General features: G+C 44.7%; 1 protein-coding gene across 18 annotated transcripts in view; it reads left to right on the top strand.

The window, feature by feature from the left end:
* The window catches only part of FAM222B (family with sequence similarity 222 member B), a 97,401-nt gene that overhangs the window by 43,318 nt on the left and 32,140 nt on the right, over positions 1 to 21,943 (top strand). For 5 of the 18 annotated variants that reach the window (XM_077968907.1, XM_077968916.1, XM_077968915.1 and 2 more), the window contains one exon: positions 13,489 to 13,536. The gene's annotated coding sequence lies outside the window, so the exon portion shown is untranslated. 18 annotated transcript variants of the gene reach the window in all.

The raw sequence follows: 21,943 nt of genomic DNA, 5'->3' as shown, positions 1-21,943 counted from the left end.
TGTGCTAATAATCAGAGCTGTTGCCTGAAATGAAATCCATTTAGAATAGTCAGTGTGTGATGAAAGTAGTACTGTCATCACTTTTTTGTTGTTTTTGCAGTTGTATAATTTTATTTGATGACCAGTGGTTAGTTCTTATCCACACTGAGTGTCTGTAGATTTTGAAAGTGGTAACAGGTATATAAGTAACCAAAGTATAGAGCTTGTTTTAGTGAATCTTTATCTTCATTACATTTTCTGGACAACCACATAGGGATACACTGTGTGAGACATTACTTATTCCTTTGGGCCAGACAGCTTTGTTGAGCCTGCTATCAATGTGTGCATCTGGGGTCCTCTTCTCCCTCATGGCAAATTTCCAGATATCTTTGAGTGCCTGAGAGTCTTGCTTCTTAGAGGCTCACTCCATGAATGCACTTGTGAATCTCAATAGTGTATTCTTGGGTTACCACCTGGTTGATGGCAGAACAACCTTTCTTCTTACCACCCTTTGCGGGAACCATTCTGCTGCGCCCAAATTGGAAAGCTGTCATCACTTTAAAGCTGGGGGCTTCTGGCTGGGTGCAGTGGCTCATGCCTATAATCCCAGCACTTTGGGTGGCTGAGGCAGGTGGATCACTTGAGGTCAGGAATTTGAGACCAGCCTGGCCAACGTGGTGAAACCTTATCTCTACTAAAAATACAAAAATTAGCGGGGTGTGGTGGCAGACACTTGTAATTCCAGCTACTCAGGAGGCTGAAGCAGGAGAATTGCTTGAACCTGGGAGACACTGGTTGTAGTGAGCCGAGATTGCACCACTGCCGATCATACCATTGCACCTGGTCCACAGAGTAAGACGGCATCTCAAAAAAAAAAAAAAAAAAAGCTGGGGTTTCTTTTAAGTGCTATTTGCTGGGAAGATATTACCTGAAGAGTTACTTTTTCCTTTTCTTTTCTTTTTTTGCATTCAGCAAAGTGTTTTTGAGGATCAGTTGCTGAACTGAATGAAAATCAGATTTTATGCCACTTGCAGAATTGAGATGATTTAGAAAACATTCATGTTGCTTCAAAGGAGAAGCATAAGCATTATTAGTCATAACTTAAGATTTACTTCCTTCCAAAAGCTAAGCACTTCTACCGTTGGCATTCTATTTATCTTCATTTTTACTATGTAAAGGATAGGACTTAATCTACTTTAAAAGGAGAGATGTGTCAAGACTGTGAGAAGCTGAAGACAGCTCATCCTAAATTAGGATGGAAAAGTCCCATTTACTAGGTTCCTGAATGGACCCTCTGCATTACCCAGCTATTCAGCTGGGAATGGTTTTACTATTATGAAGACATTAATTTTGTAGCTGTAAAGGTACTGGTTTGGTTTTTGCTTATCTTATTCTTCCAGAACTTTTTTTTTTTCCCCAACAAAAAGTGGAACCAGTAGATTAATGAAGAATCCACATCTTAGTTTTAACTTGTCTTGCCAGGTATCACTGTGCATTCACTAAAGTGCTTTACAAAATATTTTAATATTTGGGCTATATTTAGTGAAGTATGGTACAATTGGAGAGAGGTACTGTTTTAGAACTTTTCTCCAGAGAGACAAAAAGAACCTTTCCTTTTAAGAAAAGTCCTTTGACTATTTCCATAGTCCCTGGCAAAATTAAGTTGGAAAAGGCAGCTTTTTCAGCCAGATATATTTTTATTTTTGCCTCCTCTCCAACCTGAACCAGTGTCCCAACTGAAATGTGTCATTCTTATCAGTGATAGTATATTCTGGGAGAAAGTGTTCCTTAGTGCGTCTAGAAGTAAAAAGCTTATGCCACTTCAGCCTGCACATCAATTTTAATAACTCTAAAATTGTTTATACCAACTCCCTCCACCTCACATCTGTTCACATCTGCTCATCTTTCAGATATGATACTTAAGAAAGTATCATAGGCTGGGCGCGGTGGCTCATGCCTGTCATCCCAGCAGTTTGGGAGGCCAAGGTGCGTGGATCACTTGAGGTAGGGAGTTTGAGACCAGCCTGACCAACATGGAGAAACCCTGACTACAAAAAATACAAAATTAGCCAGGCGTGGTGGCTCATGCCTGTAATCCCAGCTACTTGGGAGGCTGAGGCAGGAGAATCGCTTGAACCCGGGAGGCGAGGTTGCTCTGAGCTGAGATCGCGCCATGGCACTCCAGCCTGCACAACAACAGCGAAACTCCATCTCAAAAAAAAAGAAAAAGTATCATTGCTCAACCAGAGAAATGCCAGTCTTTATCAAAGTCATAGTTGCATATAACAGCAGTCTTTGGTATGTGTGCAAGTTTGCATTACTTTGTTTTATTATTGTTTAAAGAGCCTTTCTTGCCAGTTGTGGTAACTCACACCTGTAATCCCAGAACTTTGGGAGGCCAAGGCAGGAGGACCTCCTGAGCCTAGAAGTTCAAGACCAGCCTGGGCAACAACCGAGAACTTGTTTCTACAAAAAATAAAATAGTTACCCAAGTGTGGCAATCACCTGTAGTCTCAGCTTACTCGGGAGGTTGCGGCAGGAGGATCACTTGAGCCTAGGAGTTTGAGGCTGCAGTGAGCTATAATGGTGCAACTGCACTGAAGCCTGGGTGACAGAGCGAGCCCTGTCTCTTAAAAAAAGAAAGGTTTTCTGTATTACTAAAACGAGGCCAGGCGCAGTGGCTCACGCCTGTAATCCCAGCACTTTGGGAGGCTGAGATGGGTGGATCATGAGTTCAAGAGGTCGACACCATCCTGGTTAACATGATGAAACCCCGTCTCTACTAAAAATACAAAAATTAACTGGGCATGGTGGTATGCGCCTGTAGTCCCAGCTACTTGGGAGGCTGAGGCAGGAGAATCACTTGAACCTGGGAGGCAGAGGTTGCAGTGAGCCGAGATCATGCCACTGTACTCCAGCCTGGCAACAGAGTGAGACTCCATCTCAAAAAAAAAAAAAAAACCAGGATTCCACTCTTGAAAACAAGTTGATAAATTGCCTTTTATTAAAGGTGTAAGTGCCTAAGTATTAAACTTCACATGAGAAAACAAAAACTGTATTAGTTATGGTTAAGTGTTTTTTTTTTTTTTTTTTTTTTTTGAGACAGAGTCTTGCTGTGTCGCCCAGGCTGGAGTGCAGTGGCGCAATCTCGGCTCACTGCAAGCTCCGCCTCCCGGGTTCACGCCATTCTCCTGCCTCAGCCTCCTGAGTAGCTGGGACTACAGGCGCCCGCCACCGCGCCCGGCTAATTTTTTGTATTTTTAGTAGAAACGGGGTTTCACCATGGTCTCGATCTCCTGACCTTGTGATCCGCCCGCCTCGGCCTCCCAAAGTGCTGGGATTACAGGCGTGAGCCACCGCGCCCGGCGGTTAAGTGTTTTTAAGAAAGTTACGTAATTAAAAGTTGTGCTGCTGTCTTGCACTGAAACTAACAGGTAAACCATGGAGAAACTGTCGTTTCTTAGTGAGGATTGCTCTGACTGTATTGTTTAAAATTACTACCCTACCCAATACTGTCTATTTCCTTACACTGCTTCATTTATTTAATTTATTTTATTATTATTATTTTTTTTTTGAAACAGGGTCTTACTCTGGTTGCCCGGACTGGAGTGCAGTGGCATGATCTTGGCTCACTGCAGCCTCAACCTCCTGGGCTCAGGTGATTCTCTCACCTTAGCCTTCCAAGTAGGTGAGATTGTAGGCATACGCCATCTCACCTGGCTAATTTTTTGTATTTTTAGTAGAGACGAGGTTTGCTGTATTGCCAGGCTGGTCTCAAACTCCTGGACTCCTGCAGTCTGCTCACCTTAGCCTCCCAGAGTGTTGGGATTACTGGTGTGAGCCACCGCACCTGACCTATTTATTTTTTTCATAGCATTTATCACTTTTTTTGTATGGCTGGGGGATAGGGTCTCTTTGTCACCCAGGCTGAATTGCAATGACACGATCATGGCTCCTTGCAGCCTCAACCTCTGGGGCTCAAGTGAGCCTCCCATTTCAGCCTCCCGTGGAGCTAGGACCAGAGGGGCACACTACCACACCTGGCGTTTTGTTTTTTTTTTTGTAGAAATGGGGTCTCCCTATGTTGTCCAGGCTGGTCTTGAGCTCTTGGCCTTAAGCAGTCTTCCCGCCTCAGCCTCCTAAATTTCTGGGATTACAGACATGCGCTGTGATGGCTGGCCAGTTCCTAGTTTCTTTATCTGTGAAAATGGGACTAATCACACATACCCAAACTATCTCAAAGGGCATCTTGAGAAGATGGAGAGAGAGAGAATCATGTGAAAAAGCACTTAGAAAATTGTAAAACTCCCTGCAAATGTAAGATATTGTTAATCACCTTACAAAAACCACCTTTTTAAAATGATTTGGAATCATAGATTCTAAAAGTTGATTCTAGTGGTCATCTAGTCCACATTCTTAGCTACTGAAAGAAAATAGCCAGGCGCGGTGGCTCAAGCCTGTAATCCCAGCACTTTGGGAGGCCGAGACGGGCGGATCACAAGGTCAGGAGATCGAGACCATCCTGGCTAACCTGGTGAAACCCCGTCTCTACTAAAAAAATACAAAAAAAACTAGCCGGGCGAAGTGGTGGGCGCCTGTAGTCCCAGCTACTTGGGAGGCTGAGGCAGGAGAATGGCGTAAACCCTGGAAGCGGAGCTTGCAGTGAGCTGAAATCCGGCCACTGCACTCCAGCCTGTGCGACAGAGCGAGACTCCGTCTCAAAAAAAAAATAAAAATTAAAAAAAGAAAAGAAAATAAACCCTTTTGCATAATTCTCAATGAATGGTAATTGCTTTTGCTTCATTATTTTTCTATTGCTGTTGAACAAGTTCAAATTGTTCTTCATGTTCGTTTAAAATTGCCTTCCTTCAAAAACTTTAATTTATTAACTTTTTTTTTTTTTTTTTTTTTTTTGAGACGGAGTCTCGCTCTGTAGCCCAGGCTGGAGTGCAGTGGCCGGATCTCAGCTCACTGCAAGCTCCGCCTCCCGGGTTCACGCCATTCTCCTGCCTCAGCCTCCCGAGTAGCTGGGACTACAGGCGCTGCCACCTCGCCCGGCTATTTTTTGTATTTCTTAGTAGAGACGGGGTTTCACCGTGTTAGCCAGGATGGTCTCGATCTCCTGACCTCGTGATCCGCCCATCTCGGCCTCCCAAAGTGCTGGGATTACAGGCTTGAGCCACCGCGCCCGGCCAACTTATTTTATTTTTTTTGAGACGGAATCTCGCTCTGTCGCCCAGGCTGGAGTGCAGTGGCCGGATCTCAGCTCACTGCAAGCTCCGCCTCCCGGGTTTACGCCATTCTCCTGCCTCAGCCTCCCGGGTAGCTGGGACTACAGATGCCCGGCTGTTGTTTTTTTTTTTTTTGTATTTTTAGTAGAGACGGGGTTTCACCAAAGCCAGGACGGTCTCGATCTCCTGACCTCATGATCCGCCTGCCTCAGCCTCCCAAAGTGCTGGGATTACAGGCGTGAGCCACCGTACCCAGCCAATTTTTGTATTTTTAATAGAAATGGGGTTTCACCATATTGATCAGGATGATCTGAAACTCCTGACCTTAGGTGATCCACCCGCCTCAGCCTCCCAAAGTGCTGGGATTACAGGCATGAACCACCGTGCCTGGCCTAGGTGTTGGATCCACTTTCTTTTTTTTTTTTTTTTTTTTTTTTTGAGATGGAGTCTCGCTGTGTCTCCCAGGCTGGAGTGCAGTGGCGTGATCTTGGCTCACTGCAAGCTCCGCCTCCTGGGTTCACGCCATTCTCCCACCTCAGCCTCCCAAGTAGCTGGGACTACAGGCGCCCGCCACCACGCCCAGCTAGTTTTTTCTATTTTTAGTAGAGACGGGGTTTCTCCATGTTAGCCAGGATAGTCTCGATCTCCTGACCTCGTGATCCACCCGCCTCGGCCTCTCAAAGTGCTGGGATTACAGGCTTGAGCCACCGCGCCCGGCCTGGATCCACTTTCATGCCAATCTAAGGGTAAGAACATTGAGCTGTGACTCTGACCACTGTATTCTTAATCTGCTGTTCTGTCTTTCTAGCATGAAGTATTAATATAATTTGCATATCAGGCTTATCTCCAGGTTTAGCACATACACCCAACACCCTGCTTTCCATACCAGACCATTTGTGCCTCCGCAAACAAGTGGTTTAGTTTTACAGCTACATGCCTTTCATTATAGTTGTTGACTACCCTTCTTCTCAATCTGGTAAATTCTTACCCAGTCTTCAATGACCTGTGCTGCTGTTCTCCCTTCTTTCTCACTGTCCCTTGAAGTATTTGTTTCATTGTCTGGATTTTCTTTGTTTTTTTTTTTTTGAGATGGAGTCTTGCTCTGTTGCCCAGGCTGGAGTGCAGTGGCATGATCTTGGCTCACTGCAACCTCCGCCTCCTATGTTCAAGCAATTCTGCCTCAGCCTCCCGTGTAGCTGGGACTACAGGCACCAGCCACCACACATGGCTAATTTTTGTATTTTTAGTAGAGACGGGGTTTCACCATGTTGGTCAGGCTGGTTTCGAACTCCCGACCTCAGGAGTTCGCACCACTGCACTCCAGCCTGGGTGACAGAGTCTCAAAAAACAAACAAACAAACAAAAAAACAGAAATGATTTAATCTTTGCTGTTGAAGCAGATCAACAATGCCATTTGTCTGTTTAGAAATAAGATTTTTCCAGGATTCTGTTAAAAGAAGATAAATTGTCAGTATAACAGTAGCTTCTGTCTTTACATACTGTCTTCTTAGTACTACACACTGGTGGCACATGATGCATTTAGTGCATAGTAGCATGATGTGGAGATCAGACCATAATGCTTTACTTTAGGGCGTCCAGGGGAAATTTAACAATTCTCAGTAACTCTCAGCCTTAATGGCTTGGTTATTGTTATAATTCGTCTTTATCAAAGGAAGCACCAGGTAATGATATTTCTCCTGGCCCAACATGCTGGGTATTAACTGGAATTGCTGACTGATTTGCAGTGGGGAAACCCTGAGAGCAATTTCATGTTTGTCCACAAATTATCATTAGCAGTTTCATTTGCAGATTGAAGGAGCAGAAGGAGTGGGCTCTTCGCCAGTTACAGCTTCCCTCCGATTAGGGTGTTAGTTCAATTATGTCCAATTAACTTTTATTATAGATAGTGATGATAATTACTTGCAAGTCAGTTTTTGGCTGCAGTTAAACCAAGACTGAAGTATGAACTTGATGGATTTTAATAACTGGTATGACACATTTCACACCCTCACTCCACTGCAGTTATTTCTTTTTCCAGGCCTCTTTTAGTCAAGAGGTCAAAGCATTGAAAAAATCCATCTCACAATTAAAACATACTGTCCTTACTTTGAAGAGCCTTGTAGGATCATATTTTAAAGAATCTATTAGGAGCAGTCTAATGGCTTTTTACATTCTGAAATCATACCCTTGAGTTCACTGTTGCTTATCATAGGAGAATAGACTGAGATAAAACTAAATGTCATTCATAGCAATATATCCTTATTTTAAAATTATAGTAATTGGCAAAGTACGGTCTGGTTTTCTGATTGCATTTTAAATTCTCTTCTGGCCGGGCGCGGTGGCTCAAGCCTGTAATCCCAGCACTTTGGGAGGCCGAGACGGGTGGATCACAAGGTCAGGAGATCGAGACCATCCTGGCTAACCCGGTGAAACCCCGTCTCTACTAAAAAATACAAAAAACTAGCCGGGCGAGGTGGCGGGCGCCTGTAGTCCCAGCTACTCGGGAGGCTGAGGCAGGAGAATGGCGTGAACCCGGGAGGCGGAGCTTGCAGTGAGCTGAGATCTGGCCACTGCACTCCAGCCTGGGTGACAGAGCGAGACCCCGTCTCAAAAAAATAATAATAATAAATAAAAAAAAATAATAAAAAAAATAAATAAATTCTCTTCTAAGTGCAAAAGAAAACTTGGTTTGGGCACTTTAAAAATCAGTAGGACATTGGCTGTAATCCAGTGCCTGCAACCCCAGCATTTTAGGGGGACAAGGTGGATTGCTTAAACCTAGGAGTTTGAGACCAGCCTGGGCAACATGGTGAAACTCCTTCTCTACAAAAAATATTTTATAAAATTAGCTGGGTGCGGTGGCACATGTCTGTAGTCCCAGATGCCCAGGAGGTTGTGGTGGGAGAATCAGCTGAGCCCAGGAAGTCATGGCTGCAGTGATTGCATCACTGTGCTCCAACCTGGGAACAGAGTGAGACGCTGTCTCAAAAACAAAAGAAGTCTGGGTGCGGTGGCTCACACTTGTAATCTCAGCACTATGGGAGGCCAAAGCGGGAGGATCACTTGAGGTCAGGAGTTCGAGACCAGTCTGCCCAACATGGTGAACCCCTGTCTATACTAAAAATACAAAAGTTAACCGGGCATGGTGGCATGTGCCTGTAGTCCCTTCTACTCGGCAGGCTGAGGTGGGAGAATCGCTTGAACTTGGGAGGCAGAGGTTGCCGTGATCTGAGATCCCGTCACTCCACTCCAGGCTAAGTGACAGAGCGAGACTCCGTCTCGAAAAGAAAATCAACAGGACACTGAGGACACATTTCTTTAGCTGTATAGGAATTTTAGGGTTTTTTTTTTTTTTTTGAAACGGAGTCTCACTCTATTGCCCAGGCTGGAGTGCGGTGGTGTGATCTTGACTCACTGCAACCTCTGCCTCCCTGGTTCAAGTGATTCTCCTGCCTCAGCCTCCTGAGTAGCTGGGACTACAGGTGCATGCCACCATACCTGGCTAATTTTTGTATTTTTAGTAGAGATGGGGTTTCACCAAGTTGGCCAGGCTGGTCTGAAACTCCTCATCTCAAGTGATCTGCCCACCTCAGCCTCCCGAAGTGCTGGGATTACAAGCATGAGCCACCATGCCCAGCTAGTATGTTATTTTAATAGAAGGTTACATATCTTTGAGAAGTAACCCTTATAAGGTAGATAAAGAGGGATAGAAACAAGGGACATAGTTCGCTTTTCTTGAAGAAGACTCGTAGGTCCCCTTCTGCTTTCTTCAAACTTTCCTATCAGTATTGTTCTTTGATAGTTACCCTGAAAAGTGAATGGACTTACAAGCAAAATATTTTAAAAATTTTAATTTTATTTGGATTTTTAAATTATTTCTTAAAATGTTGTGAGTATAAGCAAAATCTTATCTCTTTAAAATGCAAAAGACAGGCTGGGCACTGTGGCTCACGCCTGTAATCCCAGCACTTTTGGAGGCTGAGGCAGGCGGATCATTTGAGGTCAGGAGTTTGAGACCAGCCTGGCCAACATGGTGAAACCCCGTCTCTACAAAAAATACAAAAATTAGCCGGGTGTGGTGGCATGTGTTTGTAGTCCCAGCTACTCGGGAGGCTGAGGCAGGAGAATCGCTTGAACCCGGGAGATGGAAGTTGCAGTGAGCCGAGATCGCAGCACTGTACTCCAGCCTGGGTAACAGAGCAAGACTTTGTCTCAAAAAAGAAAGAAAGCAAAAGACAAGTTGATTCCAACTGGCACGGTTATTAGATTTGCAGGTGACTTGCTGCTGTTTTCATTTTGGATGTTGCCTGCCTTGGTATCCTTTATTGTTGTGTACTCTTTCTAAGGGTGTATCAGTTTCCTTGGATATCTTTATGGGCTTGGCTGCATAAAAATTTGGTTGAGCTGGGAGCTGTGGCTTATGCCTGTAATCTCAACACTTTGGGAGGCCGAGACAGGCAGATCACCTGAGGTCAGGAGTTTGAGACCATCCCGACCAACATGGAGAAACCCTGTCTCTACTAAAAATACAAAAAAAAAAATTAGCCGGGCATGGTGGTGCATGGCTGTAATCCCAGTTACTTGGGAGGCTGAGGCAGGAGAATTGCTTAAACCTGGGAGGTGGAGGTTGCATTGAGCCCATATCAAACCATTGCACTCCAGCCTGGGCAAAAAGAGGAAAACTCTGTCTCAAGAAAAAATTTTTTTTTGGTTGAATATGACAGAATATGGCAATGCATTTTAAGAGCCTAGTTTTTGTTAATGTTTAAAGTTGGGGGATAAGTTGATGGCTGCTTGCAGAAGGGTCATAACACACTTGTTCTACCTCTAGAACTTCCCAGGCCGCACTAACAAGGAAAGAAGAGGAAAGGGGGAGTATATAAACATCATCCTCGTACTACAAAGCTTTTCATCGGTTGTTCCTGAAAACCACTCTGCTATAGAATAACGAAGTCCCTGCTGGCCAGCTGCTGTTGGTGTGAAAGTGGAGAAGTTAGCTATAGTGGGTACTTTTCAGGAAGTTGGAGATAAAGTTTATGATGTCATTTGAAACTTTTTGGATGATGTGAGGAAAGAATGTCAAAACGGTTATACTCTGGAAGATATAACAAGGCTTTCTTTTAAAATATAAGAGTTTGCATGACACTTGATGAAGTTCTGGATGTGTGTTTAGAAGGAAGGGCCTTGAAAAACTCTTATTAAAATGTGAGCATGGGATGGGCAGGGTGGCTCACAACTGCAATCCCAGCACTTTGGGAAGTCAAGGCAGGAGGATCACTTGAGCCCTAGAGTTCAAGACCAGCCTGGGCAACATAGTGAGACCCTGTCTCTACAAAAAACTTTAAAATTAGCCAGGTGTGGTGGTGCGTGCTTGTAGTCCCAACTGTTGGGTGGGGGTGTTGGGGGTCGGGAAGACTAAGGTGGGAACAGTTGAGCCCAGGAGGTTGAGGCTGCAGTTGTGATCATACTACTGCACTAAATGAAGCCTGGGCAACAGAGTGATACCCTATCTTTAAAAAAAAAAAAAAGATAAAAAAAATGAAAACTGAACACGGCAGTTAAAGAGATGGCAGTGAATGTCAGGTATGAAGAAGGGAGGATCATTAATAGTTCCTCCTGGCCGGGCGCGGTGGCTCAAGCCTGTAATCCCAGCACTTTGGGAGGCCGAGGCGGGCGGATCACAAGGTCAGGAGATCGAGACCACAGTGAAACCCCGTCTCTACTAAAAATACAAAAAATTAGCCGGGCGCGGTGGCGGGCGCCTGTAGTCCCAGCTACTCAGGAGGCTGAGGCAGGAGAATGGCGGGAACCCGGGAGGCGGAGCTTGCAGTGAGCCGAGATCGCGCCACTGCACTCCAGCCTGGGCAAGAGCGTGAGACTCCGTCTCAAAAAAAAAAAAAAAATAGTTCCTCCTTTAGGCCGGGCGCGGTGGCTCAAGCCTGTAATCCCAGCACTTTGGGAGGCCGAGACGGGCGGATCACGAGGTCAGGAGTTCGAGACCATCCTGGCTAACATGGTGAAACCCCGTCTCTACTAAAAAATACAAAAAACTAGCCGGGCGAGGTGGCGGGCGCCTGTAGTCCCAGCTACTCGGGAGGCTGAGGCAGGAGAATGGCGTAAAAACCCGGGAGGCGGAGCTTGCAATGAGCTGAGATCCGGCCACTGCACTCCAGCCTGGGCGACACAGCAAGACTCCGTCTCAAAAAAAAAAAAAAAGTTCCTCCTTCAAGGTAGGCATTTCTTTTTCTGTTTCTTCTTTCTCTCTTTTTTTTTTTTTTTTTTTTTGAAATAGGGCCTCTCTCTGTCACCCAGGCTGGAGTGAAATGCTATGATCTTGGCTCACTGCAACCTCTACCTCCCGGGTTCAAGCAGTTCTCATGCCTCGGCCTCCCGAGTAACTGGGTTTACAGGCACATGCCACCATACCTGGCTAATTTTTGTACTTTTAGTAGAGATGGGGTTTCACCATGTTGCTCAGCGTGGTGTTGAACTCCTGACCTCAGGTAATCCACCCGCCTCACCCTCTCAAAGTGCTGGGATTACAGATGTGAGCCACTGCACCCAACCTATTTGTTTCTTCTTTCTTCAGACAGGGTCTCACTCTGTCGCCCAGGCTGGTGTGCAGTGGCACAATCACAGCTCACTGAAGCCTCAAACTCTTGGGTTTAAGCAATTCTCCCACCTTAGCTCCCAAGTAGCTGGGACTGCAGGCACACACCACCACACCTGGCTAATTTTTTTCAGACATGGTCTCAGTTTGCTATCCAGGGTGGTCTCAAATTCCTGGGCATGGCCGGGCATGAGTGATTCTCACCTTTAATCCCAGCACTTTGGGAAGCCAAGGCAGGCAGATCACCTGAGGTAGGAGTTGGAGACTAGCCTAACCAACATGGTGAAACCCAGTCTCTACTAAAAATACAAAAATTAGCTGGGTGTGGTGACATGTGCCTGTAATCCCAGCTACTTAGGAGACTGAGGCAGAAGAATCACTTGAACCCAGAAAGTGGAGCCGAGATCGCACTCCAGCCTAGGTGACAGAGGGAGACTCTGTCTCAAAAAAAAAAAAAAAAATTCGTGGGCTCAAGCGATCTTCCTGACTCAGTCTCCCAAAGAGCTGGGATTGCAGTCATGAGCCACGGCACCTGGCTCAGGATAGGTGTTTTTCTTTTTGCTTTCCAATGGCAAAATTCTCTATCTTTAGAATAAGGGAGTCCATGAATGCTCACAGTGGAAGCATTCCCAGAACAGAGTGGAAGTAGGGAGATAATTTGAAGTGTAGGCACTGGAGAAAATGTTATTCAAAAAACTGTTGAGAAGAAATTGGAAGTCGATGAGGCAGAAAGATACAGGAAACCTATTCCAGGTGGCAAGAACCCCAGTGGCACACTCACCCATGTGATTCTCCATTAAGATAAATGAGAGTAGTTGCTAACAGACCACTCTCACCTCTTTTTGACCTCCAACTTCACTCTTTCTAGACTTCAACCTTGTATTTTTTAAGATAAGAAAATTTGGCCAAGCACGGTGGCTCACACCTGTAATCCCAGCTTTTGGGAGGCCGAGGTGGGCAGATCACGAGGTCAGGAGATCGAGACCATCCTGGCTAACACGGTGAAACCCCATCTCTACTAAAAATACAAAAAAAAAATTAGCTGGGCATGGTGGTGGGCACCTGTAGTCCCAGCTACTCCAGCTACTCAGGAGGCTGAGGCAGGAGAATGGCATGAACCCGGGAGGCGGAGCTTGCCATGAGCCGAGATCGTGCCACTGCACTCCAGCCTGGGCAACAGAGCAAGACTCCGTCTCAAAAAAAAAAAATAAATAAATAAAAATTGAAATATATAGGACATTTGCAAGTATGCTAGAAATAATTTTTTTTCTTTCAATCATTTGAGAGTGTTGCTGACCTGATGCTCCATCATCCCTGAATACTTTAGTATTTCCTATAAACAAGGGGCATTTTCCAACTTTACAATACAACTGTCAAAATTAGGAAAGTAACATTGACACATTACTTCCATATAATTATCAGATCCTCTTCAAATGTTGCTTATTATTGTACCAGTTATATGCTTTATAGCAAAAAGGATCCAGGTCAGAATCACACATTGCATTTATTTTTCATGTTGTCTTAGTCTCCTCCAGTCTGGAACAGTTTCTTCAGGCCTTCTTTGATGTTCATAACCTTGATGCTATTAAGTTATTTTGTAGAAAGTCCCTCAGTTTGGACTTGTCTGGTGGTTCCTCGTGTTTAATTTAGGTAACACATCTTCAGCAGGAATATCACAGGAGTGATGCTGTGTTGTTCATTGCATGATTTCAAAAGGTACAGAATTTTGATTTGTATCAGTACTGATAATGTTTGATCACTTGATTAAGGTGGTGTCTGCTAGGCTTTTCCAAAGTAAAGTTACTCATTTTCCCTTTGTAATTATTATTTTTAGGAGACAGGGCTTAGAAACTATACAACTATTCCATTCCTTTTCAGTCTTTCAATGTATTAGTTTGTTTACATTAGTATGAACTAATGACTTCCTGTTTTATTCAATGAAATATAATCTTTTGTTTATTTTGATGCTCAGGTTATTCCAGATTTGGCCACTAAATCAAGAAAAATAATTTTTTTTTTTTTTTTTTGAGACGGAGTCTTTGCTCTGTCACCCAGGCTGGAGTGCAGTGGGGCGATCTCGGCTCACTACAGGCTCCGCCTCCTGGATTCACGCCATTCTCCTGCCTCAGCCTCCCGAGTAGCTGGGACTACAGGCGCCCGCTACCACGCCTGACTAATTTTTTTGTATTTTTAGTAGAGATGGGGTTTCACCGTGTTCGCCAGGATGGTCTCGATCTCCTGACCTTGTGATCCGCCCGTCTCGGCCTCCCAAAGTGCTGGGATTACAGGCTTGAGCCACCGCGCCTGGCCTAAGAAAAATAATTATATAAATATATGTTTAGTCATAAAGATGCCCAAATAATCTGCCATTCTTTTATTTCAAAAGATTGACAGATACTCCCCAAACTAACACCTTCAGGCAATGGTAGAAAAGAAAAATTCACAACTGTTGTATTCCTGGTAACATGTCTGCTTTACTCAGTGTACCCACTCACTGTCTTCTCTAATTTCTACTGTGTAAACCTCTCAGGGGTTTCCCTCACCAACTGAGCATCTTGTGACTTCTTTGTCCTTTGATATTTCACTGTTATTCTTTGAGCACTTCCTTTCCTGCACAATAAGATATATTAGACTCATCTAGTACTTTCTCTGCCTCAGTCAGTTCTCCAAGGAGCCTTGGTTCCTTTCGATGGAAAATGCAGTATTTAGAGACCAAGAGTAGGCCCTACTGGGGCTCATTGAAATTGGATGGGAGTGATCACTGCATCCAGTACTCTTCTCATTCTGTTTGGGTAGCTTCCATTTCTAATTCAGTTGAAGTGACTTAATAGAACTGGGTAAAAGTTGGTGAGTAACTGAGTTGGTAAGGGAGGTCCCAAAGAGAGAAGAAATTAAAGAGGACAGTGGGCCAGACACGGTGGCTCACGCCTATAACCCCAGGAATTTGGGGGGCCAAGGCAGGTGGATCACGAATTCAGGAGTTCAAGACAAGCCTGGCTAAGATGGTGAAACCCCATCTCTACTAAGAATACAAAAAATTAGCCGGGTGTGGTGGTGGGCGCTTGTAATCCCAGCTACTCGCGAGGCTGAGACAAATTGCTTGAACCCGGGAGGCAGAGGTTGCAGTGAGCTGAGATCCTGGCACTGCACACTCCAGCCTGGGCGACAGAGCGAGTCTCCATCTCAAAAAAAAAAAAAAAAAAAAAGGGACACAGAATGAAGATGTGTACGAGTAATAGAAGAATTTTCAACTTTTGTTTTCTACCACTATCCATAAGATTACTTCTCGGGGGGTGGTAGCGGTTTTTTTTTTTTTTTTTTGAGGTATCTTTGAGATAAAAGAAAGGAAAGGCCAGGCGCTATGGCTTACATGTGTAAGCCTAGCACTTTGGGAGGCCGAGCAGGCAGATCACCTGAGGTCAGAAGTTCAAGACCAGCCTGGCCAACATGGTGAAAACCCATCTCTACTAAACTAAAAATACAAAAATTAGGCGGGCGTGCTGGCGGGCATCTATAATCCCAGCTACTCCGGAGGCTGAGGCAGGAGAATCGTTTGAACCTGGGAGGCGGAGGTTGCAGTAAGCCAATATTGCGTTATTGCACTCCAGCATGGATGACAGAGTGAGACTCCGACTCAGAAAACAAAAGTAAATTAATTTTAAAAGGGAGGGCAAGTTACAGTATTTGGGCATCTTTAGGGTTACGTGTGTATTTATAGGATTTTTCCCTCGATTAACTCAATGCTAAAATAATGTTGACTTAAATGAACTTGTTTGGTGGGACTTAATATGTAGTATAAGATGCATATTTAACAGGTTAGAAGCAGTCACACACTTTGATAAATAACAATACTGAGGCCAGACGCAGTGGCTCATGCCTGTAATCCCAGCACTTTGGGAGGCCGAGGCAGGCGGATTGCTTGAGCTCATGAGTTCCAGACCAGCCTGGGCAACATGGCAAAAACCTATCTCTATAAAAAACAAAAAAATTAGCCATGTGCAATGGTGTGCTCCTATAATCCCGGCTACTCGGGAAGCTGAGGCAAGAAGATCCCTTAAGCCTAGAAGTTCGAAGTTGCAGTGAGCTATGATTGCACCACCATACTCCAGCCTGGATGACAGAGTGAGACCCTGTCTCAAAAACAAACAAACAAACAGAAAAGCAATTCTGAATCACTATTGAATTTCTCAGGGCCACAGAAGGGAGCCAAATAATTCTGCTGATCATTGAGTGAGTTGTGGTACTTTGAACACTTTAGAGGTTTAAAGAACTGCTTTAGGCCAGGTGTGGTGGCTCACGGCTGTAATCCCAGCAATTTGGGAGGCCGAGGCGGGCAGATTACCTAAGGTTGGGAGTTTGAGACCAGCCTGACCAACATGGAGAAACCCCATCTCTACTAAAAATTCAAAATTAGCTGGGTGTGGTGGCACATGCCTGTAATCCTAGCCACTTGGGAGGCTGAGGCAGGAGAATCAATTGAACCCAGGAGGCGGAGGTTGCGGTGAGCCAAGAGCATACCATTGCACTCCAGCCTGGGCAACAAGAGCGAAACTCCATCTCAAAAAATAGACTACTTTATTAGTTTTTTGTTTTGCAGGCAATTCCTGAAATGAGGAAGCTTCCTAAAGTGAATTTCAGAATCTTTTTTTTTATCTGTGTGTTTAGCTATGAAAGTATTATTCTAACAGGGACTGTATATCTGTTTTTCCTTCCTGCAGATTGACCCAGCATTCCAAATTTCATTAGCTAGTTATGGTCGGCCAGGTGTGGAAGGAGGTGCTCCACCTCTTCCTTTAAGCTTTCAATTCTTGGGCCCCTTTAAGGCTTAGCAGCCTCTTCAGCTTTCAGAGACCCTTTAGCTTCAGAAACCTGCTAATTTCTTGGATATGTGGAGTGTGAACCATAAATCTTCAAGTTATAGTGAGTCTCAGTAACAAGCATTGTAAGTGCTTTGATTTTCACTAAGGCTATATAGAAGCCTTTGCCAAAGGTTATTACATATCAGGATTTCTCATGGTCCATACTCAGGCTGGGGGAGGAGAAGGAAAGGCCTAAAGGGAATGGAATGCATTAATGTATCAAACTTGTCTTTCCGTATTACCTTAAAATCTGCCTTGGCAAGATTGGCAAACTAGCCCTAGATAGCAGAAGAATAGAAGATACAGTGGGGGACGGGCATGCTGGCTCACGCCTGTAATCCCAGCACTTTGGGAGGCCTAGGCGGGCAGATCACGAGGTCAGGAGATTGAGACCATCCTGGCCAACATGGTGAAACCCCATCTCTACTAAAAATACAAAAAAATTAGCTGGGCATAGTGGCGGGTGCCTGTAGTCCCAGCTACTTGGGGGGCTGAGGCAGGAGAATGGCGTGAACCTGGGAGGCGGAGCTTGCAGTGAGCTGAGATTGCGCCACTGCACTCCAGGCCGAGCGACAGAGCAAGACTCTGTCCCCCCCCCAAAAAAAAAGAAGAAGAAGATGATACAGTGAAGAGCAATGTGTTAGCTATAAGTAAAACTTCATTCTCCCTGCCCCGAATTTACTATCCTTTCTAAAGCTCTTCACTAGAAATGTACAGCAAGGCTTTGTGCACAGAGAAGTAGTTCTAAGAAGTTGTAAGGCCAAATGGATACATAGTGGATACATGGCCAAGGACACATGTGAAATCCTTTTCCCCAGAAAATTCAAAATAATATAGGGAGCAGGGAGATGCTTCCTGCTAGAGACCTGGGCGGGCTCTATGATGCCCAGCTTCCAAAGGATGTCACAGCACAAGTGTCCAAATGGAAACTGACTTAGGAAAGGTATGAGTTGAGAGTAGGTTCAAAGTCGGGGTTTACTTCTCACATTCAGGGAGAGAATGAGGATACAAGGGGAAGGGTTTTCTGTGCTAGGATTGCTTGAGAATGAGAAGTAACTATTCCATCATTACTTGTATTGTTCTTTGATACAGTTTACTCTGTGTGAATGATACAGCTCTCCCCTGGGGGAATAAAAGTCTGACCACTTCAACCTTTTCTTTGCCTCTATATAGTCATTTTCCCTGTGGATTCTTACCTTGGTTATTGTTGCTGTCTTATCCTTTACTTTGAAAGGATTTTCACTATGAATTGATTCCGAAGTGTTAGGCTGGCCAAAGCATAAAAATGAGTTAGATTGCAAAGTGTTGGCCTGGGAGAGGTGATTCCTCCAACTCATCAGGAAGTCAGTAATTACATGCACACTTAAAACAAAACAAAAACCTGTGGCCAGGCATGGTGGCTCACGCCTATAATCCCCAGCACTTTGGGAGGCCAAGGTGGACAGATCATGAGGTGAGGAGATCGAGACCGTCCTGGCCAACAAGGTGAAACCCCATCTCTAGTAAAAATATAAAAATTAGCTGGGCGTGGTGCCTCTCGCCTGTAATCCCAGCACTTTGGGAGGCCAAGGCAGGCGGACTCACAAGGTCAGGAGATGGAGACCATCCTGGCTAACATGGTGAAACCCCATCTCTACTAAAAATAAAAAAAAAAATTAACAGGGCATGGTGGCACACGCCTGTAGTCCCAGCTACTCGGGAGGCTAAGGCAGGAGAATCACTTGAACCCGGGAGACTGAGGTTGCAGTAAGCCAAGATCGCGTCATTGCACTCCAGCCTGGGCTACAAGAGCGAAACTTCGTCTCAAAAATAATAATAATAATAAAACCACAGCTTAGAATTGTATGTTTTTTTGTATATAATAGTGTAATAAGAGGGATATAATATGTGCTTGTTAAATATTGACTGGAGAGGCAGCTATGGAACCGTTCAATGTTTTTCAGACATTTTATGCCCACAATAGAGATTGCATCTCAATAAACATACACATATAATATAGATAACAGTCATGAAACAATAAGTATGCTTACTATTATTTTGTGGCATTTTAAATTCAACACTTTTAAAAGGCTGGTCACAGCGTGCAGATTGGAAAATATTTAATGGAATGATCACATGTCTAGGAACTAAGAGATTCAATACCAGATCCACTGACCCAGCTTTATATCACAAAACAAGTTATTTAATCTTTCTGAGCCTAGGTTTCCATATCTGTAGAAAGAAAATAATACTTGTTCTATCTAGAATAAGATTGTTTTAAATTTCAAATTAAGGCCGGGCACAGTGGCTCATACCTGTAATCCCAGCACTTTGGGAGACCGAGGTGGGACGATCATTTGAGTCCAGGAGTTTGAGACCAGCCTGGGAAACATGGTGAGACACCATCTCTACATAAAGGAAAAAAAAATTAGCTGGGCATGGTGGCTCACGCCTGTAGTCCCACCTACTTGGAAGGCTGAGGTGGGAGGATCACTTGAGCTCAGGAGGTTGAGGCTTCAGAGAGCCATAATTCATGCCATTGGATATTGAAGCCTGGGTGACAGAGCAGAACCCTGTCTCAAAAAAAAACTTGTTTGTTTTTTGAGACAGAGTCTCGCACTGTCGCCCAAGCTAGAGTGCAGTGGTGCAATTTCAGCTCACTGCAACCTCCATCTCCTGGGTTCAAGCGATCCTCCTGCCTCAGCCTCCCAAGTAGCTTTGATTACAGGTGCCTGCCACTACGCCCAGCTAATTTTTTGTACTTTTAGTAGAGACAGAGTTTCACCATGTTGGCCAGGCTGATCTCGAACTCCTAACCTCGTGATTCGCCCACCCGGGCCTCCCAAAGTGCTGGAATTACAGGCTTGAGTCACTGTGCCTGCCAAAAATTTGTTTAAATCAAATAACGTATGTAAATGTGTTTCAAAGTATAAAGAGGCCGAGCACAGTGGCTCATGCCTGTAATCCCAGAACTTTGGGAGGCTGAAGTGGGCGGATCACTTGAGGTCAGGAGTTTAAGACCAGCCTGGCCAAAATGGTGAAACCCCATCGCTACTAAAAATACAAAAATTGCCCAGGCGTGGTGGTGCACAACTGTAGTCCCAGCTACTCGGGAAGCTGAGGCTCAAAAATTGCTTGAACCCAGGAGGTGGAGGTCCCACTGCACTCCAGCTAGGTGACAGAGCAAGACTCAGTCTCCAAAAAAAAAAAAGTATGAAGAAGTGTAAAGCAGTGGTTTGGTTCTGTTGTGACTTCTGTTTCATGGGAAAGTAATAATTCTTAATTGCCTTTTTTTTTTTTTTTTTTAAAGAGAGGAGATCTTACTCTGTTGCCCCGGCTGGAGTACAGTGGATATTCACAGGTACAATTATGGCACACTGCAAGCTCAGGCTCCTGAGCTCCAGCAATTCTGTCATCTCAGCCTCCTAAGTAGCTGGGACTACATGTTTATGCCACCACACTTGGCTAATTTTTTTTGAAGTTTTTAAAGAGTTGGAATTTTACTATGTTGCCCCGGCTAGTCTTGAATTCCCGGCTTCAAGGAGTCCTCCTACCTCAGCCTCCTGAGTAGCTGGGATTACAGACGTGAGCCACTGTGCCCCACGAGAGCCGACATGTAAATAATGTTTACTGTGTGTCAGGCACCTAAGCTCTGGAATATGTTAAACCCAAATTTAATCTTCAAAACAATCTTGGCCAGGTGCGGTGGCTCACGCCTGTAATCCCAGCACTTTGGGAGCTGAGGCAGGTGGATCACCTGAGGTCAGGAGTTCGAGACCAGCCTGGCCAACATGGTGAAACCCCATCTCTACTAAAAATACAAAAAATTAGCCGAGCATGGTGGCCGGAGCCTGTAACCCCAGCTACTTGGGAGCTTGAGGCAGGAGAATCGCTTGAACCCAGGAGGAAGAGGTTGCAGTGAGCTGAGATTGTGCCACTACACTCCAGCCAGGGTAAGATAACGAGACTCTGCCTCAAAAAAGGCTGGGCATGGTGGCTCATGCCTATAATCCTAGCAGTTTGGGAGGCCAAGGCAGGTGGATCATTTGAGGCCAGGAGTTCAAGACCAGCCTGGCCAACATGGTGAAACCCTGTCTCTACTAAAAATACAAAAAATTAGCTGGATGCACTGGCACATACCTGCAATTCCAGCTACTCGGGAGGCTGAGGCAGGAGAATCACTTGAACCTGGGAAGCAGAGGTTGCGGTGAGCCGAGATCTCACCACTGTACTCCAGCGTGGGCGACAGAGTGAGACTTCATCTCAAAAAAAAAAAAAAAATCTCGTGAAGGTAGGGTACATTTTATAAATGGTGGTAAACGATGTTCCCAAGGTCACACAGCTGGTAAATGCAAAGAGCTGGGATTCAAATTTAGGCAGTGTGCTTCTAGTTTTCTCTCACCTACTTCAATATAGTGCCTTTTCGTTAATCCCAGGTTTTTTGAGGTGATCTGAGCTTCAGTTGACATCTACCTGTGGATATTCCCCTTTTGAAGACTTTTCTAAGAATGACTTGTCCTTGCCACTGCATCTTTTTCCTGGGTTACTTCCTGGCTCTGTCAGTTTTATGTTTCTGTAATCCAAATTAGGAAGAGCTAATTTGTATGTTATCCTAAACTAGACAGTCTAGGAATGAGTTTGTTTTTTAAGTGACAGGGTTTTGTTAGTTGCACAGGGTAGACACAAACTCCTGGGCTCAAGTGATCTTCCCACTGCAGCTTCCCAAGTAGCTGGGATTACAGGTATATGTCAGTGTGCCCAGCAAGAATGAGAATTTATCCCCACAAAATGCTGTAATGCATTTGATAATCAAATACAAGTGACTTCACAAAAGTGTGCATATAATTTTAAGAAATTCTTGTTATACCATATTTACATATTATATATACTTAATACCCAGCATTTATATTATAAGCATTTTTTGTTTAGATATTCTTTTTTTTTTTTTTGAGACGGAGTCTGGCTCTGTCGCCCAGGCTGGAGTGCAGTGGCCGGATCTCAGCTCACTGCAAGCTCCGCGTCCCGGGTTCACGCCATTCTCCTGCCTCAGCCTCCCGAGTAGCTGGGACCAAAGGCGCCCGCCACCTCGCCCGGCTATTTTTTTGTATTTTTTAGTAGAGACGGGGTTTCACTGTGTTAGCCAGGATGGTCTCGATCTCCTGACCTCGTGATCCGCCCGTCTCGGCCTCCCAAAGTGCTGGGATTACAGGCTTGAGCCACCGCGCCCGGCTGTTTAGATATTCTTTAACAATATTAACATATTATTAGATGAATGCTAATGTTAT

The sequence above is a fragment of the Macaca mulatta genome, chromosome 16 (genome assembly GCF_049350105.2).
Source record: "Macaca mulatta isolate MMU2019108-1 chromosome 16, T2T-MMU8v2.0, whole genome shotgun sequence".
Lineage (NCBI taxonomy): Eukaryota > Metazoa > Chordata > Mammalia > Primates > Cercopithecidae > Macaca > Macaca mulatta.
This window is presented reverse-complemented; position numbering and strand designations above follow the sequence as displayed.